This window comes from Mytilus californianus, unplaced genomic scaffold (genome assembly GCF_021869535.1).
Source record: "Mytilus californianus isolate M0D057914Y unplaced genomic scaffold, xbMytCali1.0.p SCAF_24, whole genome shotgun sequence".
In the NCBI taxonomy this organism is placed as follows: domain Eukaryota; kingdom Metazoa; phylum Mollusca; class Bivalvia; order Mytilida; family Mytilidae; genus Mytilus; species Mytilus californianus.
Genome location: NW_026262673.1, coordinates 6,244,278 through 6,266,279, shown reverse-complemented (window position 1 = coordinate 6,266,279; position 22,002 = coordinate 6,244,278). Strand labels below are relative to the sequence as shown.

The 22,002-nt window shown below is 32.6% G+C and overlaps 1 long non-coding RNA gene across 1 annotated transcript; it reads left to right on the top strand.

The window, feature by feature from the left end:
• Positions 1-5,077: 5,077 nt before the first annotated feature.
• Positions 5,078-7,173, top strand: LOC127732461 (uncharacterized). Its single transcript, XR_007996272.1, has 3 exons — positions 5,078-5,228; positions 5,893-6,025; positions 7,069-7,173. It is a non-coding gene; the product is annotated as an uncharacterized LOC127732461 (long non-coding RNA).
• Positions 7,174-22,002: the final 14,829 nt, after the last annotated feature.

The window sequence follows — 22,002 nt, the reverse complement described above, 5'->3', positions numbered from 1 at the left end:
TAATTGCAAAAGGACTCTTGAATTTAACTTTTTTTTGAAGACAGTATGGTCTGATGACCAGTTTTTCACTTTTCAATGGAAAACGTTCATGTAGTTTAGTCTCAATTGGCATATATTTGAACCACTTACTATCCTAAAGAAGAAAATTATGGTAGCATATGAAATGAATAGGGTGTACTGGTCATTGTAAAGTGTTTTTTTTTTACAGATTTAGTGAAATATTTGTGATGGACTACAGATTTTATGTACAAAGCTCTTCACATTTCACATACATCAAACAGGCCGTTTAACCAGGGACATAAATACAAATATACTGCACATTTTTTCTGTGATAATCTACTTTTCTCTAGATTCAGAGTTCACAAATGGTTAATTAAATTAGATTTAAGCATAGACACACAAATATCAGGAACATAAAAAGCTGTCAGATAGAAATTCAGCATGGCTCTTAGGCATAAAATGGAAACTGCTTTAAAATGCTTATTTTAGCCGTATAATGCCAAAATGAGACATTTTAACAGAATTTCTGTCAAACAAAGATGTAAATCCTTTACTTTTATTGAGTTTGACAAATTAAAACCAGCAAACCATTCAGGAAAGTTGCCAAAGTAAAGAAATCTACATTTACGGAATTTATCTCTTAGGCCCGAGAACACAGTTATTTCGTAGTGCATTTCTTTTAGACAATAAATTCAAATTAAAAAAATCGCACCTGCTCTATCTCAAAAAGATTTGTATAGTGTAGTGTACTACTATTGATACAAATAATATCAAAATTATAGAAACTTCTACCAGCTCTAACTCAAAATATTGACAATTCTGTGTTAAGGGGGGCTAAAATTCAGTTTGACAGCTTCAGACATTCTAATTTTTGACCTTTTTTAACTGGACCAAATCACTACTTAACATAAAGATTCAGCACCCAAATTTTTTTAACATGTAATTTCATCCCCTTACTCAATATTTCATGCATAAAATATCAAGAAATAAATATGGAAAGTGTATAAAAAAAAAAATTCAAGTTATACACTGTTCACACTAGGGACTATATTCGTAGACAACGAAAACCAAAGGACGATAACTGTGTCCTTGAACCTAATAGGATAGAAAAACTTGACCAATTTTAATAAAACTTTGCATGACTTAAGCTTAGGCAATTATAATATAGTTGGCCAAGTTTTATGGCCATAGGATATATATTATAGAAACTAGGGTCATTTTAATATTGAAATTTGGATGTTTATTTTTGACGTTTAAATCAAATATTTTCAACTGTCAAGATTTTGGCCTAAAAAATTTAAATATTGCAAAAATTTGCTTTTTAAATACTCTTGAATATAGTATAATAAGTATTAAAAGCAACGGAACACTCATTTGATTTATCAGATTTATCACAGTTATTCAAAAGTCAAATTTATATGAGCCTGTGCCTGAAAACAGAGATTTTCGAATTAGGGGAAGCCTTACATAAACATGCATTTTTTTCAACCAATTTGAAGTTTTTGAAGTTTTTTAACCATACATTATTTTTCCATATATATTAAATGTACTTTAAATGTAAAGAAAAGTTACAAAAAGCATACAACATGAGTATAAAATGGTCTTAGGCCATTTAAGACTGAGAATTATTTAGAGTCGATTTAGGCCGTAGCCCATATTTACATATAAAAATGCACACAGAGGCCATAAGAAATGGAAATTTGTTACTTTTTGCTCATTTCTATGCTAAGATGTTATGATACAAGAAGTCTAATTGCAAAAGGACTCTTGAATTTAACTTTTTTTTTGAAGACAGTATGGTCTGATGACCAGTTTTTCACTTTTCAATGGAAAACGTTCATGTAGTTTAGTCTCAATTGGCATATATTTGAACCACTTACTATCCTAAAGAAGAAAATTATGGTAGCATATGAAATGAATAGGGTGTACTGGTCATTGTAAAGTGGTTTTTTTTTACGAAATATTTGTGATGGACTACAGATTTTATGTACAAAGCTCTTCACATTTCACATACATCAAACAGGCCGTTTAACCAGGGACATAAATACAAATATACTGCACATTTTTTCTGTGATAATCTACTTTTCTCTAGATTCAGAGTTCACAAATGGTTAATTAAATTTGATTTAAGCATAGACACACAAATATCAGGAACATAAAAAGCTGTCAGATAGAAATTCAGCATGGCTCTTAGGCATAAAATGGAAACTGCTTTAAAATGCTTATTTTAGCCGTATAATGCCAAAATGGGACATTTTAACAGAATTTCTGTCAAACAAAGATGTAAATCCTTTACTTTTATTGAGTTTGACAAATTAAAACCAGCAAACCATTCAGGAAAGTTGCCAAAGTACAGAATCTACATTTACGGAATTCATCTCTTAGGCCCGAGAACACAGTTATGTCGTAGTGCATTTCTTTTAGACAATAAATTCAAATTAAAAAAATCGCACCTGCTCTATCTCAAAAAGATTTGTATAGTGTAGTGTACTACTATTGATACAAATAATATCAAAATTATAGAAACTTCTACCAGCTCTAACTCAAAATATTGACAATTCTGTGTTAAGGGGGGCTAAAATTCAGTTTGACAGCTTCAGACATTCTAATTTTTGACCTTTTTTAACTGGACCAAATCACTACTTAACATAAAGATTCCGCACCCAAATTTTTTTAACATGTAATTTCATCCCCTTACTCAATATTTCATGCATAAAATATCAAGAAATAAATATGGAAAGTGTATCAAAAAAAAAATGCAAGTTATACACTGTTCACACTAGGTTACAGGGAAGTAAATACAGTTCTGTGCGCCACCTGGTTTTTACATCCAACATTAAGCCAAGAAGTAAATATAAATTTTTTTTTATGAATATGTATGATATTTAAAGAAATGACTTTGGTGGAAGAAAGGTATGTATTTATGCAACATTATGTATCATTTAAATAATTTTATTGAATCAGTAATAATTTTCTTAACCTATCTGTTGTAGAGGTGAACGTCCCAATTTTTGACACAAAAATTAGGTGCAAGCCAGACGGTAGTTGTTAAGAACCAAAATTTAAAGTAAAAAAAGCTGCGGCACCATATGGTTTTTTGGTACTGAACAACACCCAAAGGTATGATACTCTGTGATTCAAAAGACAAATTCCTCCTTAAAGCTAGGGTAAGTGAGTGAGAGGTGAAAATGTTAACATTGTCGGCAATGCAAATAATTACTTCATTTTAACCTAAAGGTGGATTTCCAAATTTTTAAGTTAAGTTCCTTTTTTCTAAAAATCCTTTTTTATATTAACCTTTTTGTTGATGAATCTGAAAGAGAAACATTATGGACGAATTTTGGCAAAAGCAGAAATTGAAATTGTTGTATAAATCTGATAATTCACACAATGAAAAGGGGTGTATAGTATGGACTGGTGCAACTTATGCATCTGGCTATGGTTATACTAAGGTTAAATGGCCATCTGGTGAAAAAAGTAGAGAGAGAATCCATAGATTTGCATACATGGTTCATTTTCAGAAAACAAGAAATGAAATTCCAAAATTCAAAGGTCCTGAGGAGTTGGAATGCAGTCATTTATGCGGAAATAAATGTTGTATAAATGTACATCATGTCGTATTTGAAAAACATGATGTTAATCAAGAACGCATACACTGTCAGAATCAGGGAATTTGTTGTAAATCACATCAACCCTTTTGCACTTTATAAAGGTTATTATGGTTTTATTTGGATTTCTTGTTTTTTGCTGACTTGCTATAGGGGTGGTCCTCATATTTGGCCTTCTCTTTTGGGGGCGGCAAAAGCATATTGTTTTGGTACGCTATTCCCTCTTGGTGTCTTTCGTATAAATCGAATAATATTGCCCGCCTTTCTGAACGTGAAACACAGGCATCAATTGTTTTTTATAATTTTTTAACATATTTGTTGTTTTTTTAACTTGTTTAACAGATTGGTGAACTTTACTGTTTGCAGTTATGGAACAGCCAAGTTTGTCACATAGGGTAAATATTGAGTTTGCCATCCCTACATTGACAGTGTGTGCTGCAGAATGCGCCCGTCCAGAGGTGTTCCTTGAAAATGTGACATTTTTAGGTATAGATGTTCGTAAAGCACGATTGAAGGCTTCAACTTTCTGCGTGTTGGAATTTAGTTTAGTTTTTTCCATCATTGCTGGGCACATTCTGTAGTTCACACATTCACGCAGAATCTCTGATGATTTCTTTGTATGCTTTATTCCAAATTTTTTCCCCAGTAAAGCTCTCTTTCCTAACCAGTTGTTATTTCTTAAACCTTTGCATAGTAAAGAGTGTGTTGCACATTTAAGGTGCCAGTCCTGATAGCAATCAACAATTGCATCGGCCGCAAATGTTAATTTATTTCTTATCAGGTCTATATCATTCCCATATTTTTCAAACGCTTTACATATTTCACCGTGACACCTTTCAGATAGATCGATTGCAAGTTTGTTTTGAATTTGAGTCCTTAATTAAGCAGTATTCCCTTTCAAGATCTCAGATAACCTGTTATTTTTCTTTATGAAAAGACGGTGGTTCTTTGAAATGTGCCGGGTATCAAGCTGGTGCGTCGGTTTAGTTTTTGTTATGCCTGCTTCATGTAAATCAGTTGCTGCCTGATATGCACCACTGTCTGGATCAGTTGTAAGATACTCGATTTCCATGTCATTCGACTCCTTCAGCTCTTGTAGTAACTCTTTGGCCCATGTTTTTTCATCGCCGATACTTTTTTCAAATGGGATTGTGGCAGAACAGTCCTTACCCAAACATTGGTGCACATCTGATGGTCTGAGATGTTTACCTTTTGAGCAAAGTTTATTGTGCACAACTAATCCAATAATGTCATGCTGCTTGGTGACATTTTCTGCCAAGCTGTATATAACTTGAGTGGCAGGTTGAAAAGGTGTTTTTCCCACTCCGGAATACAAATTGTTGTTGTACATTCCATCGGATTGCGCATTAATGACGTTTGGACTTGACTTCCCATTCTGTTGTTGTATATCTTTAAGTCTTTCTCGCCTCATTTTCATATCGTTCGTATTTATTTCTTCTATTTCAGGGAGTATTTTATTACACGCATCCTGGATACCTCGAGCTGATGGTGGTGGCAGATTGGTACTTAAGCAGAGTCGGATGTAACCTGCTGCAGCCATTGGTGTTTTACTCAGTCCAACAGCAAGTCCAACGTTAACTTTGGCTGGTCTCCTGCCAGGTTTGTTGGTAGCAATTTCTTCGTACAATGAAAAAAATTTAGAATGATATGTGCAATGTGTACATTTCATCTGTTCTCTACAGCCTAATCCTCTTATTTCTTCTTTTTTCATGTCCCAGTGGAGAAATTCATTACACACTGGGGATATACTGGCATGTTCCTTGAAAGCTGTATTCCACATTACTGCATTTTGGTTAATATGGACATACCGGTTTGATCTGCTTTCTCTTTCCCAGGTGGCACTTGTTCTTTTATCTCTTGTGTCCCTGAAAGTGAGATTAGGTCGCCGTTGTACTTAACAGCATTGCCAAAATGCATTGTGAGAATATTTTCCATATAAATGTGAATTACCTCCCTTATATCATATTTAAAATTGTGCTCTTTTATTACTTTTACTATCTTGAAAAATGAATTCTGCCTACTTTTGTGTAAATCTAATGATGATTTTATATTTTTAATGTATTTGTCACCTGATATATGTTTTATTTCAATTGAATTCTTGTATTCAAACAGAATTTAATGTTTAAATAGACAGTCAGAACTTTATATCTCTTAACTTATATAAAGAAAGGATATTTTATTGACATTTATTCATAACTTGTTAATTTATAATTTCAAGAGACATTTTAAATAATAATTTATTCATACTTTGTTGTTTTAATAGGAGTCTGGACAGATTTTTCCTGATTTTGGTTTGGTTCCCTTTTGCGGAGAGAATAGTCCGAGGAAGACCTATCATCTTTGCCAACAGTTTTCAGGCCGCCAGCTACAGATTTCTTTGAGTTTGCATTTTTATAGTGAGTAGTGGTTCTATTTCTTAAAACTTTTCCAGTCAATGTTTCCTCAGATCTTTTCTGGTCTTTATTATATGGATTGTGTCCTATATTGAAGGAATATTTATTTCCTTTTCTGAATTTTGTCACAGGCATAGCAAAAAAATATACACTTGCAGAATAATTAAACTTGACTTTCTAAATAAATTGAAACAGTGATTTTATTTTTTAACACAAAAAAATGTCTAAATATAAATATTGTCATCTCTGGGAGTCTGACTCAGAGATATAGGCACCCAATCTATTATTAGCCTTTATCTTTCATCCAACACCAGCATCACCTTTAAGTACAGTATGTGTAATGTAATGTCAGGACTGATGTAAACAAACACTGTCATGGAATGCAGGTTATCTTAGTACACATTTTATTTTTAATGAAGTTGTCTTTTTTAACTTTAGTACACCTTTTGTGACATGAAAACTGTCAAAAATAGATGAAACAATGCTATTTTCAGTATTAAGCATTACTTTTTAAAATTTTTGCAGATTGCTTTATGCAATTATTTTTTTATATGTATTTTATATAAGCACTGACATGTATGTATCTAATGATATATTGAAATATGGATTGAAAGTCAGAGTGAAGTTGTCAGAATGGTTCTTAAAGTTGATGAGTGGAAAAATCTCAGTAAATTTTGCATATTCCGTCGAATTGGGGTTACTCCCCTTTTCATGTAATTTCTCAGGAAATATGACAAACACTAAATTAAGATTGATTTTATTTTGTTACATTCATATATCCGTACTTAAAAAACACACAACTTATATTATTCGAACAGAATTGGAATCGGTATAGGTTACAAGGAAGTAAATACAGTTCTGTGCGCCACCTGGTTTTTACATCCAACATAAAGCCAAGAAGTAAATATAAATTTTTTTTTATGAATATGTATGATATTTAAAGAAATGACTTTGGTGGAAGAAAGGTATGTATTTATGCAACATTATGTATGCATTTAAATAATTTTATTGAATCAGTAATAATTTTCTTAACCTATCTGTTGTAGAGGTGAACGTCCCAATTTTTGACACAAAAATTAGGTGCAAGCCAGACGGTAGTTGTTAAGAACCAAAATTTAAAGTAAAAAAAGCTGCGGCACATTTGGTTTTTTGGTACTGAACAACACCCAAATGTATGATACTCTGTGATTCAAAAGACAAATTCCTCCTTAAAGCTAGGGTAAGTGAGTGAGAGGTGAAAATGTTAACATTGTCGGCAATGCAAATAATTACTTCATTTTAACCACTAGGGACTATATTCGTAGACAACGAAAACCAAAGGACGATAACTGTGTCCTTGGTCCTACTGTTGAGTCTGTTTTTTGTGATATACATTTGACGTGACTCTGTACTTATGTATATCGTCATACTTTGTACCACACAATTATTCTATTTTATTTATTAATATTACTTTTACTGTTCAGTCTGTTTTTTGTTATATCCATTTTACGTGACTCTGTATTTATGTATCCCCTCATACTTTGAACGACAAAATTATTTTATGTCTACCTGTGCGAATTTCAAACGCGCGATTTTACGTCAGTACTTAAAACCTTCCATCCTTTATGGGTGGATTTTACATAGATAAATAAAATCGTATAATATAAGCAAAATGAGGATTTTAAATTTGATGTATGCCTTTTTGTGCTTCTTCGTTACATTTGTTTGTTTTTATAGTGTTTAAGATGATAACACAATGTTGACTGCTGTACCCCTATTTTTGACATTTTTACCTATTGTGTCTGTTTGTTTTGTTCACGCATCGTTGTCAATATAATGGAATTTGATGCGACTGTCATACTAGTGAGAGGTTTAGCTAGCTATAAAACCAGGTTCAATCCACCATTTTCTACATAAGAAAATGCCTGTACCAAGTAAGGAATATGACAGTTGTTATCCATTCGTTTGATGTGTTTGTTTTTTATGATTTTGCCATTTTATTGGGGACTTTCCTTTTTTGAATTTTCCTCGGAGTTCAGTATTTTTGTGATTTTACTTTTTATAAAAGTAAAGATCAGGCTCCTTGGAGTTTTTTCGTGAATTAAAAAGGGTTAAATTTTCAAAGATGTAACTCAAAATCAAAATTGGAAGGAAATCTTTAAAGGATCAGGAATGAGTTTAAAGAACACGCCGGCGCTCTGGATGCAGGACCCCCTTTTCCTTACGTCGAAAATAAAAATAGATGTGCATCATCTTCATTAATTGCAATATCGCATAAATAAGGCGTAACATTAGAAACGAATATTAGTTTAAAAAAAAACAACACTCACATTTAAAAAAATAACAGAATTCCCCATAGCGCCCTTTGGATAGAAGTTGATCAAAGTCAGAATTACAAATCATTCAGATATGACATCATAGTGTCGAAAACGTTCAAATATTTTAGATATAAATGTAATAATTGAAGAACGAAAAACATTGAAAATTGAGAATTTTTTAGTCATCTTATATAATATCACACCTCCTCATCAAAAACCCGAATAAACAATTAACAGTTTAGTGTATAAACATACATGCCAAAGTACATGTATTTTAGCCTTAAGGTATAAATAAAGTGTATTGAAAATAGAATGACAAGTATATCATCAGAGATCGATAGACTTATTAATAATTGTATAATGTTTGTTTTAGGGAGCAACCATTTAACTTCAAAAGGGGGTGGGGTTATGTTTTTTTCTCAGTAAAAACATTTTCATTTATTTTTCGACGCTTTCAATCAAATTATTTTTTCAATATTTAACACTATATAAGATTTGGGAAAAAGCTCGATTCAGACTATTTTTGGTTTTTGTCATATGACCAGAATATTTTTTTTTTTCATCAAATTGAAGATCAGAATATTTGTTTAGGAAATAAAACATACCCCCTCCCCGGTCGTTCCTCCAAATTTGTCAAACTACTGCAATTTCTTCTCATTAATTATCTCGGACCAAAGCCTTATACCTCGTCTGAAGGTATTCTGGAGATCAAAGAAGCAATAAAACAAAAATTCAATTTCCCGTCGAATATAGCAGTGATTTATTATTCTAAATTACATAAATGAAGTTTACGATTATTGATAAGAAAATTAAGGTACGACATGAGTATAATCATATTGTTCTGTGTGTTTGGCATAGATGTAATTATATAATAAGTGTAAACACGAAGAAAATTTGTTGGAAGAAAAAGATGTGTTCGTGACATGTTTGCAGGGTGCCTGTAGTTCAGTGGTTGTCGTTGGTTCATGTCGGTCGGCTCGTTGTGTTGTTGTTGTAAATTGCTTTGTTATACATTTAGATAATAAGGTCCGAGGACACAGTTATCGTACTTAGATTTAGTCCCTAGTGTGGACAGTGTATAACTTGCAAATTTTTTTCATACACTTTCCAAATTTATTTGCGTAGGAACTATTTTGTGTAAATATGTACTACTTTCTGGTATGTGCTTTCTGTCCGGGCCCTAATTAGTGGTGTTACACCAAAAACATCAATACACAGTCACGATGGTTCAGAACAGGAACATAAACATCAATACAGTCACGCTAGGTCAGAACAGGGACATAACCATAATTACACAGTCACGATGACTCAGTGCAGTGACATAAACATCATAGCACAGTCACGATGAGTCAAAACAGGGACCGAAGCATCATTACATAATCACGCTGAGTATGTACGGGAACATAACCATAATTACACAGTCACGATGACTCAGTACAGGGACGTAAACATCATAGCACATTCACGATGAGTCAGAACAGGGACCTTAACATCAATACAGTCACACTGGGTCAGTACAGGGACATAACCATAATTACACAGTCACGATGAGTCAGTACAGGGACCTAAACATCATTACACAGTCACTATGGATTAGAACAGGGACTGAAACATCATAACACAGTCACGATGAGTCAGAACAGGGACCTAAACATTAATATATAATTACGCCAGGTAAGTACAGGGACCTAAACATCATTACATAGTCACGGTGAGTCAGAACATGGACCTTGACATCAATAAACAGTCACGATGAGTCAGTACAGGGACCTTAACATCAATATACAGTCACGATGGGTCAGTAAAGGGATCTTAACACCAATACACAGTCACGATGGGTCAGTGCATGGACCTAAACATCAATACACAGTCATGATGAGTCAGTACAGGGACCTAAACACAAATGCACAGTCACTTTTGGCCAGATTATTGTGATACAAAGACAAAACGAAAAAGAATCTTAAAAAATACGTAGGTTTGCCTTTTTGCATCTTATTTATCTAAGCGAAATATAAATCTTTCTGTCGACATTTTTTGGCTCTTTATAATGACACAGACGAACAACTTCAAATTAGGATCAATAGCATGCCAAATGTGACAATACCAATTTTAAACATCAAATCCTCTAGTGATGAAATAAATTATCATGACTAATATATGCAAGAACACATTTTACTGAATAGATTAATTGTAAATTTGAAATTATTTAAAAAATAAAACTTATTATCCACGATATTAAGCTATGTGGAAGATGAATAGAGGGGTTCACAAAATGTAATACCTTTTAAATGTATGAATCATCGTTCATTCATTCAAATCTATAAGATATAAATATAATACTGACGTTCAAAAACATATCTTTATTGACTACTCACATGTACTTTTCTACTTCGTTTTTTAACTTGTCCTTGGCCCTTGGGAATTGAACAAATCTATGTCACAATGGTAACTTCAGGTAACATTGTATATTGTTTTTGGTAAAGACTCGCAATTAACAAAACATTTCAAGATGGACAATTATAATTGTAACATGGTTAGTTTATGCCAACAAGAACATGACTACTGCCACCGTACATATGTCATGATAATACCAATAGCAACAATAAATAGGCCTAATATTGAGGCAGGTTATAGGTAAAAAGAATCAATTAACAAAGAACATTTGATAAAAAAGACCAGGGTTTCAATGGCAATTGGTTTTTTTTTCAAACACTTATCCTAATTTTGTTCTACACATTGACTTATTTTCATTTTGTATGTTAATTGTTGTAACCAAATATTTATTACGCTAAACATTTACATTTTATGCGGCTTATCTGTTGCGTAATATTTTATTTTGATAAGCCTGTAAAGGTTAAATTATTTTGATATACATTTTATCGATTGTCTTAGGGAGAGGAATGTGGAAGTATAGGTATCAGTTCCCCTTTTAACTCCAAATTTCGTATTGGTTGATAAATATGTCATTTAATGTTTAATCGTTACAATTGGGTTAAATTGAATGGTATTTATAATTTGATTATGAAGACATTTATTAATTTTCAGAAATATTTTTTTCTTGATTTTTTAAGGTGTAAAGATGTTGATGACTAACAGTTAGAAACTTTGACATTTATATAAATATTATTCAGCTAACTTTGTCATATTTCTTGAGGAAGGCCGAGTTTTCCAACATGAAGGTTAGTGCATCTGCCACATACCTATAATACCATGTAATGTTCAATTTCGATTAAATTGGATTTTGATATTATGAAAATGGTATTGAAGAATTAAATTATATATTTGTATATACTGTGGTTTTGTTTCATTGACTTTAGATTATTTAAGCGTTATTACATTTGGCATTCATCGTCAATCAGTCAATACGCTAGTATTAGCTGTGATCCGCATCTCTGAATCCCCAGCAGAATTGTTCCTGCTACAAATGTATGGTTGTTAAAAAAAAATACATGTTGACAAAAAAATGTCTGTGATTGATGTAAGTTTAATTGATGATTGATATTTGCTTAACGTCCAGTCGCAAATATTGCATGCATGTTCGGGACGACAAAAGAAATGGCGACAATAGCGGGGCAAGAAGCAGACTCTTGGTTACCGATTAATCAAGAAGAATATTTTTTATATAAAAAAAAACTTTCAAAAGCAATCATAGCAATTTCCCACACTTGTGGGCTTGGTTAGTACCCTACTTTCTTATTGATAATTTAATTATTTAATAGATATCAAAAGTAAAATAACAAAAATACCCAACTCCAAGGAAAATTCAAAACGGAAAGTCCTTCATCAAATGGCAAAATATAACATCTCCTTAAACATGTTAAAGGCATGGGAAACAAATGGCATACATTTTACTTTTTTTTAAGGGCACTAAGTTAAAATCAAATCCGATGACCCCCTTGTTGATTGTTTTGGATGATATAATTGCAGACTGGTTGCTAATAGCATTTTTATCAAAAGCCAATTCCCCCCAAGGGTGACTGGGGAATAGAAGTATGGTCACCATTGGTCTTCCTCCGACCGGCGGTAAAACCCTCGTCAAAGTGGGGCGTCCGTTTGGCTGTGCGGGATGTACAAATTTGCAGCCACGTCCGGTCAGAATGGGGACGTTAAATCCGATGCCTCGTGTAAAGAGAGTGCCACGCTCTTTGCACGTTAAGAACCCTTGCAACAACTCTTGGAGGGGTCCGTAGGTGACCTGTTGCAAGGCTAAATTTCTGTCCCTATCCAATATACCCTCATTTCCCGTGGCAGTCTAAATTTCTCCGACCTCAACCCCAGACACCTCTACTACAGAACCTACCTATTGTATTTATTGTTAATTTGTTCTCGTCCTGAATATGCATGAAATATTTGCCACTGGACGTTAAGCAACCAACAATCAATCAATCAATCAAAAGCCAATTATTTAAAAGCCAAATTATATGTATCGTAATATAAAATAAAATGGCTTTAGGGATATTGTTCGCTACTATGATTTTGATATGTAATTTTTTAAGCGAAGGGCAAATATTTGAATTTGATTTATTGCTGGCCTGATTCAAAGTTTTCAGTTACCTATTGTCAAAACTCGTCGTCTTTTGTTAACTTCAAAGGGGCCAAAATGCGAGACTTATCGTACACTTTCCGTCAGTGGCGTCGTCAATTTAGTATTAGTGTGGTTAGACCAGTTGATATGAACCGCTAGAGATAGATCTATGATATTCGGTATGCAGTTGTATCATAATCGGCACATCTAATTGCCATGGAGTTTTATTTAGCCCTTTCTTTTAGTCATGGTTTACATATTTTGAAACTTTTCAGAAGTTTACATGTAATAGTTTGTGATTAGGTCAATTTTTTGGGAACCACTTGTGGTTTGTAAATGGAATTCTGTATACAGTTGTATTAGCATTTGCTCATCGCATTTTCATGGATATTATTTAGCCCCCAATTGTCATGGCATATTGACTTTGAAACGTGTCCTTAGTTGACATGTCAAATGTGAAATTTGTGATTAGATTAGTTTAAGATAAACACTGATATATATGAAGTCAATATTATGGAGTTGTTTGAACATTTGCAAGTTTACTTTCATTGAGATTATATGGCCCCATACCTATCAATATTGTATTTATTGACTTTAAAACCTTTGCATTTTTTACAAGTAATTAAAGGGAACTACTTCTGATAAGGCAATGGTCTTTGGTACATGTATTCTGTTTTACAAGCATTGACATTTACCATTTCCATGGAGGTTATATCGCCCTCAACCTTCCGTCATGGACATTATCTTTTTAGCTTACCCAAAGGGCCAAGTGAGTTTTTCTCATCACTTTGCGTCCGTCGTCGTGAACTTTTACAAAAATCTTCTCTGAAACTACAGGACCAAATTTAACCAAACTTAGACACAATAATCATTTGGGCATCTAGTTTAAAAGATATGTCTGATGACCCCGCTTGCCAACCAAGATGGCCGACATGGCTAAAATAGAACATAGGAGTAAAATGCAAGTTTTGTCTATTATTTTAAAAACCGTTATAAAAAGGGGAAATCTGACCTGGACAAAAATATTCAGAATGTTGAGCTCTACCAATTGTTCAATGCCGTCAAAACTGTCAGGCGACATCTTATAGGAGTTATTGCCGTTACAGGCAAATTGTTTCATTTTTTTCATTTTTGCATTTTATCTTGAAAACTATAATAGATGGAGATAAACTTTAAGTTCAAAGATGATCAGCAAAACAAGATCTACGAATAAGAATGCATAGTCGAAATCGTCAGACGACTCCTTATTAGAGTAATTGCCCTTATATGACAATTTTTGCCAATATTTTGCGTTTTTACCTTATATCTTAAAAATTAAAATAGATAGATAGAAATTTGAATAAGCAAAAATTATCATCATGGCTAGATCAACATTTCAGGCAATATAAAGTAAATTTCCGTCGACATCTTATAGGAGTTATTGCCCTTTATTGACGATTTTACCTTTTATTTTTTGCATCTATGATAAAAATTGTAATAGATAAATAGAAATTTTAATAAAAAATATGATCAGTAAGGCAAGATCCAAAAACAAGTCACATTTTGTTTATAAAGTTAGTAGACTGTCACTCTTCATACGAGTGATTGTCCTTTAATGAGGATTTTTTACCCAACATAATAAAATAAAGAAAATAGAGAAAAACTAAACAGTAAAAATGGTCAGCAATATAAGATCAACAAAAAAATTTTGTTTTCCTGAATTATATTCTTGTCTACAATGTCGGAGAGAGTCCACTGTTGATTATGCACAAGGACCTAGATGAGCGACACAGGCTCTTTAGAGCCTCTAGATTTTTTTTTTGTTTTTTTTGCAAATATTTTCCATTTATTATCAACATTTGCATTTTACTTTCAAAATTACAAAAAGCGAGACATCTCTCTTTGTAGAAAGTATATTTGTGTATATCATCAAATACAATGCCCTAATTATTCTTTAGACACATTAAAATAAAAACAGTTAAATATTAGAAAAATAGGGCGATAAGCAACCAACAATCAATCAATCAATCTCCAAAAGTAAATACGAAATGGACCATTGAAGCTAAATATAAAGATTTGGCCATGATCGCAAAAACTGTATTCCACTTTCATTGATCAGTGTTTAAATATGATTATTCCGTAACTATCGTTATTTGGAAAGAAGTTATGTCCTTGGATGTATCATATACAACACGTGCTATAACTTATCATTGATGATTCTTAAAATCGGAAAACTATTACCTTTTAAATATTTAAAGAGCACCTTGGTATACAGGTGACAGAAGTTTACCTATGTTTAAAAACTCGTTAACCGATTTTAAAAGTCAAGGTAACGCAAAATAGTCCTGAAGGAACCTCATGACCTCATGACCTTATGTCGGTCTTTACCGAAATATAATTGATGTATTTTTTCTAATTAACACCACATTGACCTCCTGGTTAGAACCCCTAAGGGTGACTGGGGAATAGAAATATGGTCAACATTGGTCTCCATCAGGCCGGCAGTTAAACCCTCGCCAAAGTGAGGCGTCCGTTTGGCTGTGCGGGAGATACAAATATGCAGCCCCGTCCGGTCAAAATTGAGACGTAAAATCCGATACCTCGCTTAAAGGTAGTGCCACACTCTTTGCACGTTTAGAACCCTTGCAACAACTCTTTTGGGGTCCGTAGGTGGCCTGTAGCAAGGCTAAAAATTTATGTCTTATCCAATATGCTTTTTTTTTCAGTGGCAGTCTAAGTTTCCCCGACCTTCATCCCGGACGGCCTCATTACAGAACCTACCTATTGTATTTATTGCTAATTTGTTCTCGTCCTGAACATGCATGAAATATTTGCCACTGGACTTTAACCAACCAACAATCAATCAATCAATCCTGGTTAAGTACATGATTACATGTATATAGCTAACTTATTTAGTGACATACTATGTAAATATTTAGTCTGGTCGATTTAACGTTCTTGTTACTTTATAAGCGTATTAGCATTAATTCTAGGGCACATAAGTGATTTTGTTTTGGGTTTTTAAAAACTGATCGACGTTTTGAATTTGATACTTTTTTACTGACAATCTATATGTATATAGTAATTTCACTTCTTCAAACAATATAACTCGTTGACTATTCACTTTTTTTAATTCTGTTTAATCCTATTCTATATGTTAAACACTACCGTACTCAGATGCAGCTAGTATTTGACAGCTGTCTCCCGTAGTTTGATGAACTTTTAACCTTCACCACCGATCTTTTTTTAAACGATTAATTTGAAGTCAAATCAAAATAAACATCTTCTTTTCTTTCTATTCTATTTAAACGTTACAAAATTGGTTTTAACTACGTGTGTATTTCTATTCTATCGACTGCCAATATAATGGGGTATAGAATTTATATTAAAACATATAATTGTAGTGTTTTTAAGTCCTAAAATTTACGTCTAATTGTACACAATAATATGGAATTTAAATTATATTTATTTACTTGACTATATTTTCGTTGAATAACTGTTAGGATACGATTTGTTTGTTTTTTTTATAGACATTATGCATGTTACTTTTCGATATATTATTTATGGAATACATTATATTATCCAAATCGAAGTATTAGTAAGTATAGTTATGCAATACTGAAGGACTTGTTGGCATACGAGTCATTTTTGTAGGAAAATGCAAACTTTTTTCTTGATGATCAAATATTGCTTAGTGGAAAACGAATAACAGATTGAAACTGAAACACGTCGTAAAGATTTGTATATACTCATTACATTCATTATATGAATATTAGTTTACTAATTCTTTTTTTTTTTTGTATTCGGTATTTTGAGATAAAAAAAAAAGTCAGAAAAAAATTCATCATGATAACCTATGAGTGTATTGTGTTAGGTACGACTTATATTACTTTTCACAAATATAACTCGTCATCGTAAATTTACCTTATTTTGAACAGTGCTTTCCCCTTTCTATCTGCCGATATAAAAATGTGACGCTCGAATGAAATAAATAACGAAGTAGGAAGTGGAAGACTATTGAGGACCCTAAATTCCGAACAGTTTTTGTCAAATAAAGCTAATGTAGTATGACCTGAATTAAATCGGGTTTGTTATAACTATAACGTTAATGAGAAAAGGAGACAAATGATAGTTTTTAAATTTTAATTGATACTATTAAACTGAAACGATTAAAATGACCGCTTTTTGTTAGTTTAGCACAAACAGGAAATAGCATATATGTGTCTTTTGTTTTACTCATCGTGGTTGATGCATGCTTGACAGGAGACGCCTATGCTCCTTCATTTTTTTTGTTCATGAGATTCACTCAGTTTTTTTTTTTTTTGTTACCTTGATTTGTATTTACTATATCGATTTATGAAATTGACGTATTGACTGTCATGCAAGTGAGAGGTTAAGCTAGCTATAAAACCAGGTTTAATCCACCATTTTCTATTAGGGAAATGCCTGTACAAAGTCAGGAATATGACAGTTGTTTTCCATTCTTTTGAGCTTTTGATTTTGCCAATTGATAAAAGACTTTCCATTTTGGATTCGGTAATTTTGCTATTTTACTGTTTTTTGTAAACTTCTGTAGTCTAAATTGTATTCGAATATTTCTTTCCTGTTAGGTCGACTGGAGCATAGAAATATGGTCATCCATTGATGTTCTTCCGTTATTGCAGAAAAAAGGTAACCGTCGCTGCACGTTATTGCATTAATTGTTAATTTTTTTTCTCTTCATAAACATGCACGACATTGGCCACTGAACGTATGAAAATTAAGAACCATTGAGCGTTAAACAACCAACAATCAACCAATCATTTAATATGTCTACCTTAATCAGTCAGTCATGCGAAAAATGTAGGTATATCTGACCCAACTATCCGTTGCAACTCTCTGATACGCCTACATTAATCCAACAACATTGAAGTAGTATTCTCGCTCAAATGACATTAACAAAAAACGTTACCTGCACGTGGCGTACTGACCAATGGGCGGGGTGATATTTATCAAATCCATATTTGTATTGACGAATACATCTTAGACAGTTTAAGTGCTAGATTTTATTATGAAATGCTTAAATTATAGCATTCAAAAGAACCACATTTGCCGCTTATTTTTCGTTTAATAATGAAAAACAATTTCATATTTTTCAAATGAATATTGAAAACTAGTACTTTAATTATTAAATAACTACCACTTACATTCAAATAGTACGGAACATGTTTAGTTAAAACACAATTTAAAACATATAGAATTAGTTTTGATGATATTTCAGGATATTACTATTTTGCGTGGATCTGAATGAACTCAATTTAATGAATAGTGGTGCATCCCTGCATTTATCCTGTGTTTTCTTTTATACATAATATACCTTATATATCAGTGCAGGTAATTTCCGAATCATGTTAAAGGAAAGGTTAAATGTTAGTATAACACATTTGTGGCTTTAAAATCATGGTCAATGAAATAATTACACTTCAATGAAAAATTTAAAGGTATTTTAAGTTTAATATATAGGTCTCATCAATAAACAAGTCTTTATACAAGATTAAATAAATAATCTAAAAAAGTTTTGAATGCATTTAAAGACACTAATGATCAACACAAAATGACAAAAGCCGTGACAAGGACAAGTATAGTGTTTGTTAGTAAACACGCCCACCTATTTCGATCAGCGGAGTAACACAATTATAAAATAAATCAGAGGAATTATTGTACAGCCCTTGGATGGTGTAAACTTCCCAAAATAACGTGTATTGTGTAATGGTGTATGGCATATGGTGCAATGGTAGAAGGTGTATGGTGCTATGGTGTATGGTGTAAGGGGAATGGTGTAATGGTGTATGAGGAATGGTGTGATTGTGTAACGTGCGATCGGGAATGGTGTGAATGAATGGTGTACGACATTTCATTGGTTGAAACCGAAGTTCATTTTATTTTAATTTTTCGGATTGTAAACATAAACAATAATAATAATCCTATTGTTCTTTTTTCCCAGTAAAGCAAATTACTTTACTCGTTCGACTCTATGTCATATATATTTAATATACACATATTAAAAAATCTTTTTTTTTCATATTCTTATTTACATTAAACAATGGCTTTAAAATTACACACTTGTGATCACATGCAGTTATCATAAAAGAAAGGATTTTATTTAAACTAGAAGGCGAATAGAAAGGTTATCCACGCATCGGAACAGTATTTTTATATCACGGGTTATCAACATCATTTTTAAAGTTGCTTCGTTCCCCACTTTTGACAGTCTCTTTATAAATATCTTCTATCTATCTATCTTCATATTTCCGCACTCAGTCACAACTTTGACTATTACGTGCCGTTGCATGCGTGGCTTATTTACAATTTAAAAGAAATAAATTTTCAGTAATTTTACGTTACATTGCATTGGTGCATAGAAAATGAAGTAAAAATATAACAGTGATTTAATAAATTTTTTTGTGGATTGTTATCCTATGTATATTTCATGGTAAAACTATGTACATGTTATGCAGTTTTTAGAATATTTGTGAAAGAGCAGATATAGAAATCTGCTCTTTGAAGCCTTCGACTGTTGTACAAAGGATTGCTGGTGTAGGAAGTAGGTTCCATTGTACTATTGTATGTGGATAAAATGAGAACTTGTAAGAATCTTTATTTGTTTGAATTTGTTTAAAGTGGTTGGTATGTTTATATCTTGTTCTACTGTCTGATTTAACGAGAAGATCTTTAGGGTAGATTGCTATGTGTTGATGTATGATCTTATAGAATACCACTAGTCTTGTTTGTATACGTCTCAATTCTAATGTAGGCCACTGTAAGTGATCAAGCATATTTGAGACTGAGCTGGTATTGTGATATCTATTACATGTATAGCGAGCAGCTCTTCGTTGGACCATCTCAATTTGATTGATTTGGTTTTTGTTGTGAGGGTCCCAGACGCAAGAGCTGTACTCAAGCTTAGGTCTTACTAATGACATGTATGCCCTTTCTTTAATTTGTTTGGATGAAACTTTAAGGTTACGTTTTAGGAAATTAAGTTGTCGATTTGCATTAGCTGTTATATTATTTATGTGTTTATTCCATTTGAGATCAGATTGGATGGTTATGCCTAAATATTTTGTAGCTGTTTCAGTTTGGAGAATGTGACCATGAAGGATGTAGTCATGGTTGACTGGTTTCTTTTTTTGCGTAATTCTAAGTATGGAGCATTTGTCTGGGTGAAATGACATTAACCAGTCTTTTTCCCATTGTGCCGCTGAATTTAAATCCTGTTGTAGTTTGGATGCATCATCTATGTTTTTGATGTTTCTATAGATGATGCTGTCATCGGCAAATAACCTTAAGGTGCTGTGTTGTAAATATTCTGGGAAATCATTTATGTAAATGAGGAATAAGATTGGGCCAAGGACAGTGCCCTGTGGCACTCCAGATGTTACCCAATTTTTCTGATCTTATCGTCATTCACCTATGTTTGCCTTGGATTTACGATTCTGTTTTCCAAAAAATGTTCAAAGGAAAATTGTACAGTGTTATTGCACATAAGGTGTTGTATAATTATGAACAATCTCGTCAATTTTGTTAGATTTGTCTTTACGGATTATAAATGATATCTTGAACGTCCGAAAAAATATACTTATGTGAAACGGAATGAAATATTTGCCACTTGATATTTAGCCACCAACAAAATCAACCAACCGACATAATATACTAACAGTATACTTTTCCTAGAAGAGAACTTCTCATACTTTTCATTATAAAGTACAAATGAAATCTGTCATGTCAGTCACACTGTTGGATGATGAGGTGGAATAGTTTTATTATACAAACCATCCTGAACTACTGAGTTTAAATCATCACACCTCAGCAAGCACGACTAATTTATGCGCAGACCAACCCATCACACAATAGCCCAAAAGGAATCTGTGATGTACCCGTCCATATTCAGAAGTCATGGAAGTGGGAAATACAGATACTGATACTGACTTTAGTGACAGTTTTATATAACGAATACAGAGATGAAATGCTGGCACTCTAAATTAAAGCGGACAAGATTTTGTTATCATTGTATTGCAATGTTGCTGTCATTTGTATTATACAATCCATCCTGACATCAAAATATTGCTGATTTACTATGCGGCTGCCGCTATATAGATTTACATAATAAAGTGCAAATATGGTCAGTTTTGTTTGATACTTTAAAATAGTTTTGTTATACGAGTCAGCCTGAGGTATCAAAACTACTGAAATTTTCTTGCGAGACAATATTTTTAATAAAAATGGACATGCTGGCTATCTAGATTGATGGGGACAAATTTTTATTGTCATTGTATTGCAATGTTGCTGTCATTTGTATTATACAATCCATCCTCACATCAAAATATTGCTGATTTACTTTGCGGCTATATGCTGATTTACTATGCGGCTCTATAGATTTACATACATGACATAATAAAGTGCTAATATGATCAGTTTTGGCTGATGCTTTAAAATAATTTTGTTATACAAGTCAGCCTGAGGTATCAAAACTACTAAAATTTTCATGCGAGACAATATTTTGAATAAAAAGAGGACATGCTGGCTATCTACATGTAGATTGATGGGGACAAATTTTTGTTGTCATTGTGGTGCAATGTTGCTGTCATTTAATTTGTATAATGCAATCCATTCTGACATCAAAATATTGTTGTTTACTATGCGGCTATATAGATTTACATACTAAAGTGCAAATATGGTCAGTTTTGGTTGATTCGTTTAAATAATTTTGTTATAAGAGTCAGCCTGAGGTATCAAAACTACTGAAATTTTGTTGCGAGACAATATTTTGAATAAAAAGAGGACATGCTGGCTATCTAGATTGATGGGAACAAATTGTTGTTGTCATTGTATTGCAATGTTGCTGTCATTTGTATTATACAATCCATCCTGACATCAAAATATTGCTGATTTACTATGTGGCTATATAGATATACATAATAATGTGCAAATATGGTCAGTTTTTGTTGATGCGTTTAAATAATTTTGTTATACTAGTCAGCCTTATAGGTATTAAAATTACTGAAATTTTGTTGCGAGACAATATTTTGAATAAAAAGAGGACATGCTGGCAATCTAAATTGATGGGGATAATTTTTGTTGTCATTGTGTTGCAATGTTGCTGTCAATTTCATTGTACAATCCATTCTGACAATAAAATA